General features: G+C 33.6%; 1 long non-coding RNA gene across 1 annotated transcript in view; it reads right to left on the bottom strand.

Annotated features, from left to right (window-relative positions):
• Positions 1 to 6,009, bottom strand: part of LOC117114673 — a 21,805-nt gene extending 15,796 nt beyond the window's left edge. Inside the window, exons 1-5 of the long non-coding RNA XR_004446412.1 lie at positions 5,769 to 6,009; positions 5,337 to 5,435; positions 4,855 to 5,028; positions 4,470 to 4,613; positions 4,171 to 4,291 (exon numbers count right to left, since the gene is read on the bottom strand). This is a non-coding gene — a long non-coding RNA (uncharacterized LOC117114673). The remainder of the gene's footprint in view (positions 1 to 4,170; positions 4,292 to 4,469; positions 4,614 to 4,854; positions 5,029 to 5,336; positions 5,436 to 5,768) is intronic.
• Between the last annotated feature and the right edge of the window lie 525 nt (positions 6,010 to 6,534).

The following is a 6,534-nucleotide window of genomic DNA, read 5'->3' on the forward strand; positions in this document are numbered from 1 at the left end:
TATTCTATCTGAGGCGTATGTTTCTTACGAAGAGTCTCTGAAGACCTTAAGTTTAGAAACGTTATCAACCCGTCGAAAGAACATATATAAGAGTTTCGCTATTAAGGCTAGTGAATCCTGTAGAAAAAATAAAGAAAGAAAAAGAAAAGAAAATATGATAAATTCAGATGTAAAACCAACCGATGTAAGCAGTCCTCTACCATACCTTATACAGTTTCTCGAATAGGCATAGTTCCCCTGCATTACTCCGCTGTAACTATGTTTTAAATCCGTATATACATATTTATTTTTTATATATACATATTTATATTTTTTTAATGACCAATTTTTATACAAATTATAATAATTAGCAATAAAAATTTTAATATTAAAAACAATGTCTATGATTAATAATATTAATAATAACAATAGCAACAATATTAATAATATCATAATAATGATTCTGCAATGACTTATATAATAACCTATGTATGTGGTTTTTTATTTCCAATTTTATTTTGTTTCATAATCTTGTTTAATTTGGTTGTTTGTGTGTGATTTTTGGATTCTGTGGTATAAATTTATGTTTGTCCTGTAATTTTAAGACTTTTTTAAATACTTTGACGACTATTTGTACATTTTATCTCAATTCAGCTTTGTGCTGCGATGATATTTTGATTTTTTGAAATAAAGATACCTTGATATACAATGGCATATTTCAATCCCAAGTTACCAATTATTGTACGCAAACAGAAGCAAGCTTCAATGAGGGATTGTCAGCCGGCTTATTCCAAAAGACAGTGAAAGGCCTCCAACCTGTTCATCTTATCACCAGTACAATGACTGATACAGAGAAGAGATATAGCCAGACTGTAAAAGATGCACTGGCAGTCAAATGGGCAAAATATAGGTTAAGCATCTACCTACTAGGAGCTTCAAGATTCATTATCATTACGGCCCACAAACCAGTCATCCCCATGTTTACGAAGGCCACAACTAAGCTCCCACCTAGGACTGAGAAATGGGTCATGAGTATGCATAATGTGGATTTTGAAATGATTTATGAACCAGGAAAAGATGACAGAGATCCACTTGATTTCTCCAGGCATCCACTACCCGAAACAGAATCAGATGAAACAGAGCTCATTATCAGACAGATAATCACAGATGAACACTCCATTGTTATGGATCAGATTCTGAGAGAAACATCAACCGACAGCCAACTACAGAAACTCAGCAAAATTATTCAACTCGGCGAGTGGGAGATGAACAGGAAGGACCCATATATTACACCATTTTATCACATTCGACATGAACTGAAGGGTTGGTGTTCCGAGACCGACAAATTGTCATACCAAATTCTTTGCAAAGAAAAGTGGTGAAAGTTGCCCATAATATGGGACACCTAGGCATGACAAAGACCAAGAGGAAATGATAAAATTCTAGTGTAATACTTTAATGAACATCCAATAATGTTTTAGCCACATATCGTGTATGCAAAAATTCATAACTAAGGTTTTGGAAATTCAAATTTGCTTGTTTACAAACTTTTTTACAACGAATTTGAATAATAAAAATCATGATAATAATAATAATAATAATAATAATAATAATAATAATAATAATAAACGATAATAATAACAACAATAATAATAATAATAATAACAACAACGACGACGACACGACAATAATAATAATAATAATAATAATAATAATAATAATAATATATTATTATTATTATTATTATTATTATTATAAACCAGCGTACTTTCGCTATATTTAAAACTGAGTGATATAAATGTGACAATATTGTATGAGATGGGGTTAAACTCTTATAACTTAGGCAATAGTAAGTCAATTGAGAGAGCAGCTTAGCTCAGTCGGATAATCTGGTGGTAGCCACTGTGTGCGCGCTGAACCGTGGAGATCATCGCTGTCTCTCCTTGTGTGTCAGCTAGAGGGCTGAAATACAAGTTACAATAGCGCACCGTCTTTGGGATGAGACGTTTAAGCCGTTGGTCCCGTGTGCTTCTATGGCCCATGTGCACGTTAAAGAATGCAGTACACTCTTCAATTAAATCCAATTCCAGTAAATAGGTTTTCATTTTAAAGCATATAATATGGAGAATATGGATATATAAAAAGTATATTTTCTTGTTTTTGTCATTTAAGTTGGTTTTGGTAATACAAACCAGTACAGAAGAGCTGTAAAAGTTGAATTATGGAACAGGACAAAAAGTTTGAATTTAATTGTGGGGGAAAAAAAGAAAACGTCGGATTCGCTTATTCCTGCTGGGCCGCCATGGTAGGATTGTCCCATTCAAACTGAGTGCAAATGTAAATTTCTTGCACATTATCTACTACATAAACTTTATAAATGGATAATTTTTATTAATTTTCTGTTCTTCTTCTTTTCTTTTTATTTTTCTTTAACAAATCCTGCAAATCTCTGTTATAAAATTTGACAGCCCAACTAAGTCTACATCTTACAAAATATGAAATTAATAAATTTTCCATATTTCTTGTGCACAGATTTAATTTAAAATTCATGATTTCAGTTACAGACAATGTTCTATTTATAATTACTCTTGAAATTAAATTTGTATGCAAAAATTGATTAACAAATTTTACAAAAATCTGTTCATAAGCAACAAAAAAAATTGTAAATTGTTCATTATGCATGATTAAGGATCCAAAGTCAGAATTTTTAGTATTGTTTGATTTAAAGTGCGTTAAAAGTTGCGACGGATCTTGTAGGAAGGTCGAATCACTTTGGAGTAATGCCTTACACACATCGCACTTGTGCTTTGTTAAGAACCTTTTGGCAATATATCCTGCCACATATACGATAGCATTCATATGTGTCTGTTCAACGGCCACCAATTCATCAACCTCATTATCCATTGCTGCTTCGGTTTTCGAACATATTGTTTAGTCTGACATACCTCAATGAAACAATCATCGTCAGGTAGACAATTACTATTATTCCCAAGCGGAGCCATCATCTTTGAACACATCACCTGCTTCAAGGCGGCACGAAATTCATTAACTGTAGGGTTGTCCCTATTCCCACCCCTGTGTCGAATAATCGAAAACAAATTTTCCAAGCAGTCCTGAGTAAGACGATTAGTTAGTAGAAAATTAAAATCACATTGTGTTGATATTTCACTAAATAATTGAATAGCTGAATTAATTGTGAGAACCCACCCCTGAATGCATACAATTTTAGCTAACGACCCCGATTTTACCCTCCAACCCTTTATCCATTTAACACAATCTTCCCAGAACTGGATATGTGGGAAACCAACTTTTACAGCTCTTCTGTACTCTTTTGCATCGCTTAATTTTCTGGAATTGAATGAATCAAATATCTGATCCATTTTTTCAATAAAATTTGCAGTATATACTGTTTCTGCTGGTAATTTGCCAAGTGATGAGTGTGTTAAAATACCAGCTGCCACACTATGGCTTAATACTTGTGCGGCAAGACAAACCCTCATTGGGGTGTGAAGGGCAGTAGTTCAATGTGCCTTGAAGTCAGCTTTGGGGCCATTCTAAGTGGCAGCTTGGAATCATGATTGTAGAATTCTACAACATAATCCCATTTAATTTCATGCCCATCTACAACAAAGATATGTTGTTTCAGGTTATTTATTGCGCACACTTTTTAGCAAATATGGCGGGTCGTACATAAAATAGATGTTGTGGCTCTCACTATCGTCCTCCTTTTTCCACACAATAAATGGTTTGTCTGCCGTTAAACCTAACTCAGAAAACATCTTACGATTGTTTGAGCCTTGGTCTCCAATCACAACTTTTACCGTGAACCCTATATTTTGTAGCTTTTTTTATGGAGTCAAGCAGTAGTATTTTTTATGTACTGCCAGGTGTGGCACTATTGGCTATGAAGTAACCTACTGGTTGCTTCCATTTACATGACAGACCCCTGACCATAAATACCAGGGCATGAGTGGCTATGTTTTTTTGTTCTTCCAATAGAACCAAAATCATCCATTCCCTCTACTATATCTTTTGCCATGTCATAGTAGAGGCCTGATTTCAAACTCATCTCATCCAGTGTTACAACACACACTTTGTTTCTTTCCGACATGGTCATACACTTTTTACGCAACACATATTAAAACCAGGTTGTAGCTTCACGTTTTCTAACCATCTTCTCAATGAACTTACAGTTGGCAGTGCAAAAATCTTCCGACAAAATTTATGAGCCTTCGGGCTTTGGTTGTGAAGTGCGAAGGCCAGCAGCTTGTCTTCCTGCGTGGAGCATCCTTTTGTGTACCCTTACCAGGCTCTTTGAAAACACACAGAATGAATATTAATGTATGACCAGTTAATTAACTACTTCTTAGCAAACACAATAATAATATTTAAGTGTAAATTTCCTAATTGACTTTTTTTTTACTTGATTGTGTCAAACCTCTAAATTAATATTGTAGGCTATTCGATTTTCATGTTTTGAAGTTTCTTACCTTGTTTATTTGTGTTGGAGTTATCCCGAATGGACGATTGCTGGTATGACTCATTTATCAATAAATTATGTTTTGCATAGCTGTGGTCGTCCACTTGTGTGCCAGAAGGAATACTTTTTTCTGTAATTTTTAAAGAATCAGTTTCTGAAAAGCAATAGGAACAAGAATAAACCGTTACGATAATTTATCACAAAAACATAGTTGAAATGCAAAAGCATATGTTTATAATTTGTTTATTGTGCGTTTTTTTTTTAAATTTAAAATGTGTGCCTACATTTAACCATTTTCAACTCAACATACACCCACATAGGCCCCATACACACAAAACATGCTTATGTTTATACTAGTTTAACTGAATAATTTTGTAATCCTTGTATAGGCCCACCTAGTTCGTTCGTGCTGGAGTTATTTCCAAAGGTCGAGTGTTCGTTTGGCTCCCTATCTAATGTAGGCCTATTCGGTTTTTCATGACTCTGGTCTATCCTTTCTTTATTGGAAAGTACATCCACTTGTGTGTCAAGAGTAGTATCTTCTGTAATCTCCAAAGGTGCTTTGGGTTCTGAAAAGCATGGAGAACAAGTAGAAATGGTTACGATCATTTAACATCAAAACAGATGAACATACGCATAACGCCAGATTTGAATATACAAACTAAGCTGTTACTTTAAAATGAGTCTCAGTTTAACCCAATATCGCCAACTGAAAACACACCATTAAAAAACACTTAAATATAGGCCTATAACCTCTATAGTTTGTTATAGGCCTATTTTTATGTTTTTATAATTCTGTAAGTGGCGATTCTTGTTTTCGCTGTTGGTTTGTTTAAATAAAATAAATAAAAAAATAATAATAAATCGTAGGCCATACCTGGTTCTATTATACTGGAGTGACTTCCAGTGCTTGTTTGTTCGTCTGGTTAATTTTCCAATGAATAATCCTTTGCATAGCTATGGTCTTCTTCTGAACCTATTGCAGTACAATGATATAAATAATTTATAAAGGGCCTATATTAAGCATAATAAGCAAAGCTAATACATAAACATTTATCCAAAAATAATATACAAACATAAAAAACCAGTCAAATAATTATCTGAAATCTTAGACCTAGGCCTATATAAAATAGGCCTATTTTACAAACTGTTTTGTTAGTCAAAATTATAATCCAGATATAAATATCAGAGCTGATTGAGACATTCTGTATTTGAGGTACAACTACAATTCTTCCATCCTAATACGATAAAAAAAATATGGAAACAATATTATAGCACAATTCTTACTAATCTAGTGAATATGACTTACAAAATTTAATTATTTTAGCAATTGTGTAGCCTTCCTCATTTGTAAATTGTAGTTTACGCTTTATGGTTGTTCTTTGAATCGGAATTTCAAGTTTAGTTGGGACGGCATTCCACACCAGTCTGCCTGTACACATAATCTGAGATTGCTCAAAATGATCTCTGAACAGATTATATATTTATTATAGAGACAATCGGTTGACTTATCCCGTAAGTCATTTCTCTTCATATTTTGGATCCACTTTCCACATCTGAAATATGATAAAAGAAATGCCGCTTATAGTAAGTAACAATCAAGTACATAAAGAAAACAGTTTAGGCATAGGCCTATATGTTCAAATAAAATTTGCAGTTAACCTTTTTCACGGGACCTGGTTAGACAAAGCCCTTATTCAAATGGTATTTAGTAAGGGGCCTATATATAATAAATGTAATAGAGTAACAATAAGCAAACCGCCACACATTGCCAATATTTAGCACTGTCACTTTATGCCTACATTTAGCACACTGCCACTTTAGGCTTACACACATTGCATTAGCAGAAGTCACTTAGCAACCAATGTTATACAAATTATAAACTTGTTATTAATTGTTGAGCGTAGTGTAGACCTAGGCCTGTACATTGACAGAAATCACTTAGCAACATCAACTTATACGGTAACAAATTGTAACTTTTTTTCACAAAATTGTTATACAGAGCTTTGTACTCAGCACTCTTTTTCTTTAGGGAAACGAAAGAAGGAGCAATTTTGGGTTTTTTGGTTGTTATT

The sequence above is a fragment of the Anneissia japonica genome, unplaced genomic scaffold (assembly GCF_011630105.1).
Source record: "Anneissia japonica isolate Jap-2015-1 unplaced genomic scaffold, ASM1163010v1 scaffold2026_len185144_cov178, whole genome shotgun sequence".
NCBI classification, from domain to species: domain Eukaryota; kingdom Metazoa; phylum Echinodermata; class Crinoidea; order Comatulida; family Comatulidae; genus Anneissia; species Anneissia japonica.